Source organism: Orycteropus afer, unplaced genomic scaffold (assembly GCF_000298275.1).
Source record: "Orycteropus afer afer isolate SDZICR_OR568_19922 unplaced genomic scaffold, OryAfe1.0 scaffold00249, whole genome shotgun sequence".
Taxonomy (NCBI): Eukaryota; Metazoa; Chordata; class Mammalia; order Tubulidentata; family Orycteropodidae; genus Orycteropus; species Orycteropus afer.
This window is the reverse complement of record NW_006921836.1, coordinates 5207216-5223124: the sequence shown is the minus strand read 5'-3', so window position 1 is coordinate 5223124 and position 15909 is coordinate 5207216. Positions and strand designations below refer to the sequence as shown.

Genomic DNA, 15909 nt, shown 5'->3' with positions numbered 1-15909 from the left:
TTTTCTACCATCCAGCCATAGTGGGTAGGTGGCAGGGGTAGGAGATTAAGAGACTGTGTAAGAGCCTAGAATTGAGATGATTTTTTTTTTATTTGTTTGTTTGTTTGTTTTTAAAAAAAAACTTTGAGTTGAAATTGCAAAATATTGCGTTTCCTGAGAGTGATTAAATAAAGAATGAGTTTGTGTGTGTTTTGCATAACCAAGGATTTTATTGACTATGGTGTCTTTCAGCCTTTTTTCTCTTTCCCAAATTCTGTGCTTACATGATTCAGATAAGAAGTGTTCTTGCATCAAAATTAGGGCAGGGAATAAGTCAGGAAAGTGGTAGAAAAGCTCAGGCTTAAAGTGGGACACATCCCAAAAAGGCCTCACAGGGAATGTGGAAAACTTCAAAGGCTTAGAGCAATTGGAAAAGGAAAACATTTTCAGGATTCAGGGATCACAAGGTCAATCCTTTTGCCAAAAAAAAGAGGAAAAGAAGTAAAGCTAATCTGATATGCAAATCCAAATATAATAAACATGTATTTACCTTCAGCAAACATATTTATGAAAATGTTATAAGAAAAATGACATTTTAATTCCAAGTCTAGCATTTCCAGATTCTAAAGAATGAAAATGAAATGAGTTATGAAGGAAGTACATGGCATTATGGGAAATTTGGGGACAAAGAAAATTAGTCTCCCGATTCCCTTTATATCTTTAGCAGACTCCCTTTATATATTTTCTTTTTTTTCATGGTCCATTATTTTCAAGTTCTTGTCTCTAAGTTGCAAAGGCCTTATTGACACCAAGAATAACTGACACATAACTTGATCACAGAGTAGTAATATCTACCAAAAGCTTTCAGTATAAAATATCAGAATCATCATGAACATCTGGTCTCCAGTTATCAGCCAATATTACAGCCTCTAAGTATTTTTCTATTCTGCTACTTGATTTCTGCAGGTAAAGTTATATTATTAAAAAAAAAAAAAGGAAAGAAAGAAAAAGAAAAAAGCCAAAGTTTGGATATCTGTCCTCCTTTAGCCCAGGAAGTTCTTTCCTTCAAAATAAGATATTTGTTTGTGTTGGTTATATATGAATATAATGAAAAAGTATGGCTTGAGAGTCTGACCTCATGATCAGGGCCATGATAGATGGACCCTGATAGAATGGGAGAAAAAAATGTGGAATAAAACTTCAAGCTCCTAAATGAAACAGACCTAATGCTTGAGACTGGTAGAGTCCCCAAGAGTACTGCCCTGAGACAGTCTTTAAATCTTGAACAGAAATAAGCCTCCCAGTATTTTAGCTAAATAAGAGATTGGATCACAAAATAAACATCACCCATGAGTGCTGTGCTCCTTTAGAAAATGACTTATAGGAGACCAAATGATCAACAATTACTTTAAAACAAAGGTCAGAATGTTAAGGGGGCAGGGAAACTAGATTAATGAAAACTGACAACCAGAATGGAAGTATTGAGAATGCTCATGTATTGTGAAGAATATAAACAATGTCACCAAACAGTATGTATAGAAATTGTTGAATGTGAAATGAAAATGCAGTGCAAACCTTCACCAGAAACACTAAAGAATTATTAAAAAGAAGAACAAGAAACGAAGAGTCTGGCCTTAGTCTCAGTTCCAACTCTCTTATCCAGATATCTGTAATTTTAGGCAAGGAATTTAATCCCCTGAGCCATTTTCTTCTATATGAACCAGGTAATTACTCTATACTGCAGAAGATTGGAGGGTGGTTTTATTTTCTTCCTCCCTCTCTTCCAAATATTATGCCCATTACTATATGCTTATACTGCCATCAAGTTGATTCTGACTCATAGCAACCCCCATTGGATTTCTGAGGTGGTAAATCTTTATGGAAGTAGATTGACCAGTCTTGCTTCCATTTCAGTTTAGGTGAGCAGTGTGCTTCTAGAAATCTGTCCATTTCTTCCAGATTTTCAAATTTGTTGAAGTACAGTTCTTCACAGTATCCTGATATTATCCTTTTTATTTCAGTTGGTTCTATTGTGATGTCACCCATTTTGTTTCTTATTCACGTTATTTATATTCTCTCCCTTTTTTCCTTTGTTAAATTTGCCAGTGGTTTGTCATTTTTTTTAATCTTTTAAAAAAACCAACTTCTAGTCTTGTTGATTTTTTCTCTTGTCTTTCTATTTTTCCCTTTCATTGATTTCTGCTCAAATCTTTATTATTTCCTTTCTTCTGGTGATGGTAGGCTTTTCTCACCGTTCTTTTTCTAATTGCTGGAGATGTTGGTTTAAAGTGTTGATTTTGGCTCTTTCTTCTTTTTTGATGTGTGCATTTATTGGTATAAATTGGCCTCTGATCACTGCTTTTGCTGTGTCCCAAAGATTTTGGTATGTTGTGTTTTCATTCTCATTTGATTCAAGGAATTTTTGAGCTTCATTTTTCAGTCTTGCTTCTGTTCTATGTAGTTACTTACTGTGTTCTTGCTCTCATTGCTTTTATTCTACCACCACCAGCACTGCTTCCTTCGCCTTTGTCCTCCAGCCCTGACATGCATGGAAATTTGGGTAATCTACTGGGAGTTTCAACATTTTGATCATTATCAACTTTTTTGTATTTTATTTTTATAACAAACTGTTCTTCAGCTATAAGATACAGTACACAAATCTTAACTCTACAGCTTCATGAATGTTTACTAAGTGAATATATCTGTGTAACCAACACACAGATCAAGATACAGAATATCATCAGTGCTTCAGCATTTGCCTCGTTTCAGTCATTACTCTTCCCACCAAAGAACTACGCTGACAAAATGTCATTATATATAAATCTGCTTTTAATATTTTTTCTCATGTGAAAAGGATTGTGTACTAGATACTCTTGTTAAATTACCTACAATCTGTCTTTTTCCATTGTTCAATATTACTCAACTGCATACTGGTTTCTATTTTATTCCATTTTTTCTTCTTTCTTTGTTTAATTTCCACTTTTTTTTTTTTAATCAGTGCCATTTTACTAGGGATAAGATGATATATTTCACTATAGTTCTGATTTTGCATCTTTCTAATGGCTAATGATTATGTATATCTTCTCATGTTTGTTGGCTGCTGGGATTTCCTCTTTGGTAAAAGTTCTGTTCATCATCTCCTTTGTCCATTTTGTCATTGGGCTTTTTGCCTCCTTGTTTTTGAGTTGTTTCAGGGTTTCTTATTTTTATTTTTAATCAGTTTTAGAGATTAGACTTATAAATCATTTCTGAAGATTTTTCACAGTCTGTACATCATCTCTCAATTCTTTTAATAAAGTCATCTGATGAGCATAAATTTTTAAATTTTAACAAGTTCTACTAATCTATTTCATCTTCTACTTGTGCATTTATTGTAATGTTTGCTATCCTATTTTTACAAAAGATTGTTGTTGTTGTTATGTGCCATCGAGTTGGACCCAACTCATAGTGACCCATAATTTTCTTCTAGGAATTTTGTGGGATAGATTTATCACTTAGGTCTTTGATCAATTTTGAGTTAGGTTTTGTGCATGGCATGATGTATGAGCCCTGTTTCATCTTCATACAGGTAGATATTCAGTTTTTCCAGCACCATTTATTATGTTGTTGTTATGTGCTATTGAGTCATCTTTGACTCACAGCAATCTTATGTACAATGGAACAAAACACTGCCCAGTCCTGTGCCAGCTTCACAATCCCTACTATATTTGAGCCCATCATTGCAGCCACCATGTCAATCCATCTTGTTGAGGGCTTTCCCTCTTTTGCTGATGCTCCACTTTACCAAGCATGACATCCTTCTCCAGAGAATGATCCCTTCTGACAACATGACCAAAGTGGGTGAGACAAAGTCTAGCCATTTTCTCTTCCAAGGAGCATGCTACCTGCCTTTATTTGAAGACAGATTTGTTCCTTTAGCAATCCATGGTACTTTCAGCACTCTTCGCCAACACCGCAACTCAAAGGCATCAACTCTTCTTTGGTCTTCCTTATTCATTGTCCAGCTCTCATATGTATAGGAGGTGATTGAAAATACCATAGTTTGCATTAGCTGCATCTTAGTCTTCAAGGAGATATCTTCACTCTTCAGCACTTGAAAGAGGTCTTCTGCAACAGATTTTCCCAATGCAATACATCTTTTGAGTCTTGACTGCTGCTTCCATTGGAGTCAATTGTAGAATCAAATAATATGAAGTCTGACAACTTCAATCTTTTCTCCATCTATCATGATGCTGCTTATTGGTCCAGTTGGGAGGATTTTTGTTTTCTTTATATTGAACTGTAATCCATACCGTAGACTACAGTCTTTAATCTTCATCAGTAAGTGCTCCAAGTTATCCTCACTTTCAGCAAGCAAAGTTGTGTCATCTGCATATCTGCATATCTGTGTCATCTACAGTTGTTGATGAGCCTTCCTCCAATCCTGATGCCATGTTCTTCTTCATATAGTCTAGCTTCTCAGATTATTTGCTCAGCATACCTCTTGAGTAAGTATGGAGAAAGGATACAACACTGACACACTCCCTTCCTGATTTTAAACCATGGTGTGTCCTTTTGTTCTATTCAAATGACAGCCTCCTGGTCTATGTACCATTTATTATAGAGACTGATTTTGCCCCACTGAATGGAATGACCCCTTGTCAAAAATCAATTATCCTTAGACGGCTGGGTTTAATTCTAGGATCTCAATTCTGTTCCACTGGTCTATGTGTCTGTCATTTAACCAATACTGTTTTTTTGTTTGTTTGTTTCAATATATATATTTCAAAGAATCAATATATATATTTCAAAGAATCAATATATATAGTGGCTATACCATATGTTTTGATATCAGGGCCTATGAGACTTCTTGTTTTGTCCTTTTTCTTCAATATTGTTTTGAGTATTTGAGGTTTCTTTCCTTTCCATCATGTTTTTTCCCCCTTTGTTTTATTTATGTGGTGGATTACATTCATTGGTTTTTCTAATGTTGAACCAGCCTTGTATGTAATCCTGGTATTAATCCCACTTGATCATGTCGTATGATATTTTTTTATATGTTGCTGAGGTCTGTTGGCAAGAATTATGTGGAAAAAATTTTGCATCTACATTCATAAGGTACATTGGTCTGTGATTTTCTTTTTTTGTTGTTATGTCTTTTCCTGCTTTAGGTATCAGGGTTATGCTTTCTTCATAGAAAGAGTTAGGCAGTGTTCCTTCCTCTTCTATGTTTTCAAAAAGATTGAGTAAGATTGGTGGCAACTCTTTTTCTGAATGTTTGGTAGCCTTCTCTAGCATAGCCATCTGATTCTGGGCTTTTTGTTGTTGGCTGCTGTTGTTTTTTTAATGACATCTTTAATCTCTTCTTTTTATGGGTCAATTTAAATTTCCCACCAGTTTGTGTTAATTTTGGTAGGTGGTGTTTTTCTTGAAATTTGTCTATTTTATCTAGGTTTTCAAATTTGTTGGAGTACAATTTCTCATAGTATTGACTTACGATCTTTTTCTCTTAATGTTACCTAATTCATTTTTTAATTTGGTTATTTGCCTCTTCTAGTTTTATTCTTTGGTTAATCTACCAGTAGTTTATTTCATTTATATTTTCAAAGAACCAATTATGACTTTATTAATTATTTCAATTGTTTTTCTATGTTCAATTTTGTTTATTTCTGCCCTGATCTTTATTATGTCTTTTTATCTGGTAGCCTTTGACTTTTTTTGTTCTTCCTTTTCTATTTGTTCAAGTAATTGACTTAAGTTAATTATTTTGAATCTTTCTTCTTTTTAGTATAGGGATTTACTGCTATATATTACCCTAGAATACTACTTTTACCATGTCCCAAAGTTCTGATATGTTATATTTTCATTTTCTGTTGACTCTAAGATTTTTTTAAGTTCACTTTTTATTTCTTCTATGACCCAGTAGTTTTCCAACAGAAATTCTGATTTGCAGACCTTTTGATTGTTTACAAGTAGTGGCCATTTTGCATATTTAAAGTGACCTAGGTCGCAGCCCTTTTGAATGTTTACAAGCAATGGCCATTTTGGATATTTAAAGTTACCAAGGGCACAGCCAGTTTGAATGTTTACAAGTGGTGGCCATTTTGGATCTTAAAGTGACAGCATTCTCATTCAAATTCCAGGGGCCTAAGAATAAGTTCTCTTTGCCAAGGATGGTAGGGACATATGAGAGGCTGACAATGGAAAAGGAGACATGTGGTGAGTGTGTAAGTGCTGCCAAATAGAGAATAGAGGAGCACAGTACCCTGCTTATGTAAATAACATCCAAACAAAACAAAGAAAATGAAAATCATGGGCAAATCACTACAACATACAATCACCAATTAAATATAAATACAAAAATATTCTGATGTCTCAGAGACAACAGAGCATCACACTCCACACAAAGAAGCAAGATAAAGCAGAAACGACAAGGGAGCAGGATACAGACCCAAAACACATCCCTGAGGAAGAAGCAGCACTGGAACTCCCTCATAAGGAATTCAAAAGAATTATATTTATGTACCTTCAACAGATTAAGAGACAGATCAAGGAAAACACTGACAAAACTAAGGAAAACACAGTGAAAACCCTAGAATAAATTTGAAAGAAAATACAAGCACAAAATGACAAAATAAATTAAAGATTAGAAATGATACAAAATCTACAAATAGAAATCCAGAAGATTAATACTACATTTTCAGAACTAGATAACACATTGAAAGGGAAAAGGAGAAGAATTGAATTAATGGAAGACAGAATTACTGAGATTGAAGACAAATACTTCAGTACTTTTTTAGAAAGGGTTCAATCACAAAAAAGATTAAAACAAAATGAAGAAAGCCTAAGGTTCATGTGGGATACCATCACAAAGAATAACCTATGTGTAATCAGAATTCCAGAACAGGAAGAGACAAATAAAACCAAAGAGAAAATTGTTGAAAATTAGTTGGAATAGAATTTCCTTGGTATGATGAAAGATGAGAATATATCCATTCAAGAAGTCCAACAAACTCCAAACAGGATAGACCCCAAATGAAAATCAAGACATATCATCATCAAACTCACCAAAACCAAAGACAAAGAATCCTGAAAGCAGCACGGGAAAAATGAAAAGTTACCTACAAGGGGCAACCAATAAGACTAAGCTCGGATTTCATGGCAGAAAGCATGCAGGTGAGAAACAATGGGATGGTATATATAAAACCCTGAAAAAAATTTCCAAGCAAAAATTAAGTTGTTGTTGTTATTTGCCATTGAGTCAGATTCAACTCATAGTGACCCCTCCTTGGTGTTCCGAGGCAGTATCACTATGGAAGTAGATTGCCCAACCTTCTTTCCAAGAAGTGGCTGGTGAGTTTGAATCTCCAGTCTTCTCATTAGCAGTCAAGTGCCTTAGCCACTACGCTACCAGAACTCATACCCAGCAAAACTGTCCTTCAAATATGGTGGTGCATTTAGACATTTCCAGATAAGGAGAAATTAAGGGAATTTGTTAAAAGCAGACCAACCTTATAAGAGATGCTAAAGTGAGTCCTTTGGACAGAGAACAAACAACAGCAAACAACAACCAACCATTAACACACATGAAGACATAACCCAGAAACCAACCCACTTATGGAAGTATCCAAATTACATAAGCCTACAAGACTGTAAACAAGGAACCAGAGACATCAATTGACAAATGAGGACAACTACAAACCAAAAAGAGGGAAAAAAATGTGTAGTTACAGAACATCTAAGTGGTAGGGAAATCAAGACAACTGCAAGATAGAACGGACTATTCTAAATTTGGGAAGAAAATTATAAATCACAGGGTAACCTCAAAGAAAAATGATAAACCTTCACATCAAAATAAAAAGAGGACCAACACAAATAGTTAGCAAATACCAAAACAATAGCAACAAAGGAAGTGGTAACACAATTCTTAACAAAACGAGCTCAGCACAGAAAAGTATATGGAACAAAGAAATCAGGAACACCATGAAAAAGCAATAACAAGATGAGAGCAACAAATGCATACTTGTTGATAATTACATATCTGACAAGGGGCTTATCTCTAAAATTTATAGAAAACTCTAATACCTCAACAACAAAAAGATTAAAAATCCAATTAAAAAATAGGCAGAAGATATGAATAGATACCAAAGATGCATGGAAACAATTAGTCCAAACAATTGGTACACCATGTGATCCTCAGCCTGTACAACTATGAGACCAGAAGAACAAGGTGGTGCCAGGCTACCAGTGTCAACCACTAGGAGAGGGATCTATGTAGGAGTTCCTGGAGAGAGAGGGAGAACAATGTGGAACAAAACTCAAAATCATTAAAAAAAAAAAGGAACAGGTTTGCTGGTCTGATAAAGCCTGATGGAACCACTGAGACTATGGCCACCCCTAGCTGCCCTTCATCTCTGGAATTGAACCCACTCCTGTGGCTTCCAGCCAAATGAAAGATAAGCATATGAACTGAACATTTATATTAGGTAGATACTCTCCTTGGAGAGATCAATCATGGGAAAATAGAAGGGCTATGTAGGCACAAGGAGGCAGCTCAGGGCAGCAATACATGGGAGGGAGGAAGTCGGAGGGGAGCTGTTGCATTGTGGGAAATTACAGTCAATGTTATGAGACTGTGATTTGGATGAAAGTTTACAGAGCAAATTCACTTTCCATACAGCAGCTCACATACATTATTAAAAAAAAAAAACATATTTAAAGAAAAAAATTATACTTTTAACTAAGTTTCTAAAATCATAAAAATTATCAAAATGATAGTAAATTTTTAGAGAAATTCAGCCATTGAAAATGTAAGTCATAAGTGCAATTTGGGAGAACAACAATAAAACAAACTTTTGTTTAGTCAACTAGACCTCTTAAAGCTCTGTCTTTTAAACTGGAATATATCCAACCCATGCATTCACTAGGAATTCTGGTGATGCAGTGGCTAAAGCATTCAGCTGCTAACCCAAAGGTTGGCAGTTCAAGCCTACCAGCTACTCTGCCAGAGAAAGAGAAGGCAGTCTCCTTCCATAAAGATTTAAAGCCTTGGAAACCCTATTGGGCAGTTCTGCTCTGTCCTATAGGTTTTCTGAGTCAGAATTGATACAATGGCATGGGTTTGGTGGTTATGGATTCATTTGTTCAACAAATGCTTTTGAGCTTTTTAATAGTACTAAGCTGGTGTTCATTAGCTCCTCATATTGTTCCTCACAGACTATGACAGAAGCTCTTGAAGTATATTTATGTGTGTAGGGGGAGGTATCAAGAGAGGACATGCAGCCCAGGGTCATCCTGACAGATAGGAAAAGAGGCATAGATGAAGCCCCTAGAGCTCTGCCCCTGCCTATCTTTCTCCTCTCATCTCCACCATCTTCCTTGCAACTTCCCCTCTTTACTCAAGCAGGAAGTGTGGTTGTTGCTTACTGATTACATACACATATGAAAGCATATGACAAGGTGACTATCTCCTGGTCTGGGATCACATGAAGGAAATATTGCTGTTCTGGTTACCTAGTGCCTTTCTGACAAGAATATACCACAAATGGGATGGCCTTAACAAACAGGAGTTTTTTTTCTCACAGTTTAGAGGCTTTAAGTCCAAGTCCAAAGTGCCAGGCTCTAAGGGCTGGGTGAAAGCCCCTCAACCTTGGGCTTTAGTTCTGCCCCCTGCTCCTAGCCCACTGAAGCTAGAGGCTTTTCTTCATTCAGCTGCTGGCTGCTGAGGCTGACAGAGCCAAGGTCGACAAGTAAAAAGGCACAGTCCTGATGTAGCCAAACCACATGGCAGGCCATTAATTTAAGTTCATTGTAAGTCCCAAGATTGGCAGAGCATGGCAGGCTACTGAACAATGACATGGCTACAGGAAGGGTCCAAGCATGCCATAAGCTCAAGACCATTCCCCAGGGCTTCTGTTTATATACAGGAAGCAGACCACATTCCCTAATGCAGCTACTCAGCTGCTCATAGCACATTCCACCAGAGAGTTTATTACCAGTCTCATCATGGGGAATACTACATCCAGCTGTCCAGCCACTCAACCAGGCCCAGTCAAGTTGACACATAAACTGAACTACCATAATTGCCAAGTCTTGGGACACTTTCTCACCCATTCTGAAGTAGCAACAACAACAACAAAACAGGGAGCCCTGGTGATGTAGTGTCTAATGATTTGACTGCTAACCAGAAGGCTGGCAGTTCAAACCCACCAGTCATTCCTTCAGAAGGAGTTGCTGGTGGCAAGTCATGGAAACACCAGTGAAACAGAAGGGAGAAATTCCAGGATCATGTTCCTATTGGCATGCTTGTGAGGATAGAGAACACTTGAGTTCAGAAGTAGGGGAGCATACAGACAGATGCAAAACAAAGAAACAATGACATATCATCTCACCCCAGTAATAAGAGCAAAGTTCAACAAGACAGGACATAACAAATGCTGGCCAGGTTGCAGAGAGATTGTAACTCTCATACACTGCTGATGGGACTGTAGAACAGTACAACCGTTATGGGAAATGGTATGGCATTTCTTTAAAAAACTGAAAATAGAAATACCAATTGATCCAGCAATTTCATTACTAGGAATATAACTTAAAGAGGTGAGAGACAGGACAGAAACAGACATACGCACATCCATGTTCATTGCAGCACAATTCACTCCAGCGAAGAGATGGAAACAACCTAAATGTCCATCAACAGATGAATAGATAACCAAAGTATGAACATTCACACAATGAAATGTGGAGCTGAGGCCCGAGTCCTGATAGCCTCCAGGGAAATCTTTAACCAGAAGCCTTTAGCCTTTAATATGGAGATTAACACATCCCATGCTGAGTCCTAATGCCTCCAGGTAGATCTTAAACCAGAAGCCTTTAGTATGGAGATTAACACGTCCCATACCTCAGAACTTTTTATCAGAGATCTCCCTGGCCCCGAAAAGTCTCTCGCCCACCTTTGAAGGCTCCAACAGCTCTCACCTCCCCATGGATTTTGCACATATAAAAGAGATCCACCCGGCCCCAAAAAAATCTCTCACTCACCTTTGAAGCCGGGGGATTCCAACCCGCCCCCCAACTTTCCAAACCCCTGTCCTAAAACCCAATTATCTACTCCACCTATATTTTTTTCTATAAATGTGTGATAGTAAAAGAGCACAAAGTCTTTTGCTCAAGCCACTGAATGGGTGAGAGCAGGGACCCTAACTCGAGCTAGCAAATAAACTCTCCTTCTTGCACTTGCATTGTCGTGTGTTGGCAAATTCCTCGTGCTGAACAACTCCTTCATAAACTGGGCTCAACATTTGGTGCGTTGGCCGGGAAGGAGAAAAAGAAAGTTCGGAGCCAGAATCTTGCCCCCAACAGAAGGGGAGTGGGGGTCAGGAAATGGAGCTGGCAGGACTAGATACGCCCTTTGCGTGGGGGCACTAGTCCATCAGGAAAGACTGGAAATCAGCGGACGCGCTGAATGAATGGGGAAAAGAGCCCTTTCTCCACTCACGGGCAGGCTGTGGGTGCTTTTTCTGGGTAAGAGCAGCCCACTTCAGGGAAGGGGAGAGGCCCCTCCAATCTGTGGTGCTGGAACGAGATCTCTTCTGGGTGTCGGATATTTGTGCTGTCTGTTCTGGTGTCTCTTGTTGTGTGGCCACTGTCTTTTATTTGTTCTGTGTTTCCTTAAAGGAGGTTGAAATGGGACAGAAACAGACTACCCCTCTGTCCCTGATGGTTGAACATTTTTCAGAGCTTAAAACCAGAGGATCTAATGTCTGTAATAATTAAGAAAAATAAACTAATAACTCTTTGCTCTTCAGAATAGCCCTCTCTTAAGGTGGGATGGCCACCGGAAGGCTCACTGGATGGAAAGGTGATCGAGCCGTTTTCGACCAAGTCCAAGTGCCAGACCCCCATGAGCACCGGGACCAATTTCCTTACATTTTAGTGTAGCAAGATATGGTAACTAACCCACCCCCACAGCTAAAACCTTTTCTTCCCAACCTCTCTGTTAAGATATTAACATCCTCACTCGGGACTAGCGAAAAGGAGAAGCCGAGACGACCTGGGTCCCGAGCAGCTGTTCCACCAGTTTTGCCTGATTCTCAGGTTAACCTCGATCTAATGGACCTAGAAAGCAGCATGTCTCCACCTCCCTATGCCCCTCTTCCACCTCCCCACCCTTTCCAGGTTCCACAAGTGTCGGGAGGGAATGAAGCGAATGCCGCCCATCATTACGGGCCCAGCCTCTGGTCTCCGCCCGCACCAGTGGGGCTCTCAGGAGGCTGAAGCTCCATCGTCTGCTGTCCAGGCACTGCCTCTCAGAGCGGTTGGCCCGCCCCATGAGAACAGAGGCAGAACCTGGCAGTACTGGCCGTTTTCAACATCAGACCTGTATAACTGGAAAGTGCAAAACACCCCCTTTTCTGAAAACCCCCAAAGCCTAATTAATTTGTTAGATTCTATATTGTTTACTCATAAACCCACTTGGGATGATTGTCAGCAGGTATTGCAGCTGCAGAGAGTGCGTTGCCCCAAAACTCTGGATTTAACTGCTCATCAGCATACCTGAGAGGATTGTCAACAAACTCCTCCAGCTTTTGTTCACCACTGAGGAATGTAAAAGAATCCAGATGGAAGCCCAGAGATCTGTTTTGGAAGATAATGGACTCTCTATAGAAACCAAGGAGTCCAAGCTGGTGTTAATATAATTTTAAATGAAACCTTTAACAAAAAGGATGCATGAGAGGTACAATCAAACATACGGTGTCTCTTCTCGAATCTTTTACTTTTAACTTAAATATTTAAAATACTAGAATATTTGTTTCTAAGTCATTTTAATATATTAACTAAATATGTATATGTGTGTGTGCATGCACTGATGTATTAGCTGAGTGAATAGCAGAAACCTCTGAGTATCTTGGGAGCAAATTGTTCCTTCTCAGCTTTACCTTGTTTTCCATCTTGTAAGAGTCCATTCTAGTTTTTACTCCTTCCAAAAATTATGAGCATTGCTAAAACAAACCTGAGATCTCCTGGACTGGGAGTGCCCTGTAACTGAACCAGAGTTCTAGCTAACAGAATCAGCTGAGTACACTTGGAGTTCAGAAGCAAGGATACCGTGATCTAGTGTTCAGTCACTTAGCACTTTTGTGAGCACCGTTGTTAACACTGTTTTGTTTTAATAACTAGAAGCAATTAATAATTATTTTACTTGTTTAATTTCACCCAAAAGATATTGAAAGTGGGGGAAGTAAAGTCTATTTCTCATTTTTTCTAGAACATAAGACTGTTTAGAAAAAAAAAACAAAACAACTGGATTACCTAATGAACCATGCTTCTAGGCTCTCTGTAAAGTATATTATTTTGGTCAGGATTTGTTAAAATAATTTACAAGCTTATAATACTGTGCTTTGTAGAAACTTAAGAAAATTTTAAAATTATTTGCAATTGATAGAGCATGTTCAACTGTGTAAAGTATCCAATTTTAAGTTTCTTTTCTGTTTAAACATTATCGTTTATTGTCTGTTGCTATGTAGGGGACATGGTCCCTTGTAAAACATTTCATACTTTTCGTTCTTTAGAGCAGTATTACCAGTGGCTCCAGACTCATAGAAGCACCAGACTTTGTAAAAGAAAAGAAAGGGCCTGGGAAATGAAACTTTGAATTCTTAAATAGTTACTTTCTTTAGTGTTACCTCTTAAAATAAGTAATTAATCCAGAAGCTAGAGCTTTTAGTTATACCCAGCCAAAGGCCCAAGGCCATTTGCATAGAATGAGATATTAATCAAAGTAAAAAGATGGACCTGAAATGTCTTTAAAAGGAGTATGTGTTTTGGATTATGTGTTTATCTGAGTGTACTTCATACTGTTTTTGAGCCAATTAAAAAAAAATTGTAATTATTAAAATATAACATTTTGGGATAGTGAACGAAACCACCTTAAGAACTAGATTGAAAGTTTTATCATGACCTGAAAAGCAAGAGGGGACGTGAAATAACTGGTACTAAATTTTTTTCAGAGAGAGAGGAGCAAGAGTAGTTTTGTCTTAAAGCAGAATGTCTAGTCATCCCAGAACATAAAAGATAATAAAAGTTAAATCTAAAAAATATGTATTAAGTTATAGAAAAGTTGAGAAAGTGTAAACTTTATTTACCTCATTGTTAATACCCACAAATAGTAAGTGTAAAGAAACCATGAAGTACATTGAAACTTTGATAACTTTATATCAGTTTTAGTAGATTTATTCATGAGGTGGAAAAAAAAGAATAGTGAATCTTTCACTGCAAAATGTCACATTAACGATATACTTTCTATTAAAGTAACAGTAAAATCATAGTACTTAAGAAAACTTAAGTGGTATGAACTAAGAACCCTATGTCATAACAGGTTTCTAGCAGTAATGAATTCAAGTAAATGTTAACTCTTACATAAAACATATTTAACCAGTAGAAATGAAAATTGGAAAAGATTGTAAATAGATGTAATGACTTCTCTGCATAAATGAATTATACGATTAAAAGTGTGTAAGTCCACCTTCAGCCAATACTTAATTGGATATAATAAAAGGGGAAATAGAAACTTAAGTGAGAAACCTGAGCCCCACCCAGTACTACTGAGGGAAGGAAAAATTTACATGTGAAGAGAAGACCCGAAGGAAAAAAAAAAATGACTGTTTAACTTTTTGCATTTTGAGCAAGCAGATAAACCTTGGGTCCATCAAAGCAGAAAAATCATAGTCCATGAGAAAAAAAAAAAAAAAAAAAAACTCTCCCAGGACTGAAAGTTAAAGGAAGCCAGTGAATAGTAAACTTGTATGTTACTTGCTTGTAACCACCTGGATCCACCTGAGTGGAAATGGGGGAAGTGCAGCAAAGAAAAAACGAACTGAATTTAGTACTCTTTGACCTAAGACCAGGATGCTGAAGAAGCAGTCTGCAGAGATTGTGCTGTGGGGCACTATCCTCTTTGTAGCCTGGAATGCCCTGCTCCTTCTCTTCTTCTAAACACACCCAGCATCTAGCAAACCTCCCTCAAACAGTTCTCTTGATGACGACCCTGCCAGCCTCACCCGTGAGGTGATCCGCCTATGCTGAAGTGGAGTTAGAACGTCAGCGGGGATTGTTGCAGCAGGTTAAGGAGCACCATGATCAGTGGAAGCAGCGGTTGAGAGTGCCCACTGTGGGCCCCCCTTGCCCCATTGCATGTGCCTGTGCCCCATCATTGTCAACCAGAACTGTGAGCATGAGGAGACAACCCAGGTCATTACCTCCTATAGCAGCACCATCACGCACATCCAGCAACCTGACCTGAACCACGTTGCTGTGCGACCTGACCACCACAAATTCCAGAACTACTATAAAATTACGCGGCATTACCACTGGACTCTGGACCAGATTTTCCACAGGTTCAACTTCTCAGCAGCTGTGATCGTCGAAAATGACCTGGAAGTAGCACCAGATTTCTTTGAGTATTTTCAAACCACCTCAAGTTCATCAAGTTAAACCAGCACTTTGTGCACCTCACCCAGCTGGACCTGTCCTACCTGAGCAAAAAAAGCCCAGGTGCTGGAGATAAGAAGAGCTAGCTGGTCTGAAGTACAATGAATTGTGAGCCTACAAGCATTGAAATAGTCCCTGAGGACTGAAGATGTGAGAGAAGGTGCTAGCTGGTCTGAAGTAAAGGGAAGAGTGTGACTCCCAAACTTGGCAGCTGGTACCCATGACCTAGCTGGGATGGCTAGGGCTGAGCTGACCAGAACCTGACCAAACGAAGAGGAAGATGATTGACACAACTGGTGTTAAGTTGCTGCAATTTGATGGCTTGAGCTGGGCTGGACTTTGCTTGTTTATGGATCCAGGTGCCTAAAGTTTCCAAACAGAACAGAAGATGATTTTCCAGAGAGAAAGGACCATGTTTGTCTCCTTAGAGTACTGGTTTGATAAGGATGAGCAAATTAGAAATTA

General features: G+C 38.2%; 1 pseudogene; it reads left to right on the top strand.

Annotated features, from left to right (window-relative positions):
• The first annotated feature begins 14862 nt into the window (after positions 1-14862).
• LOC122150821 lies at positions 14863-15447 on the top strand (annotated as a pseudogene).
• The last annotated feature ends 462 nt before the right edge of the window (positions 15448-15909 follow it).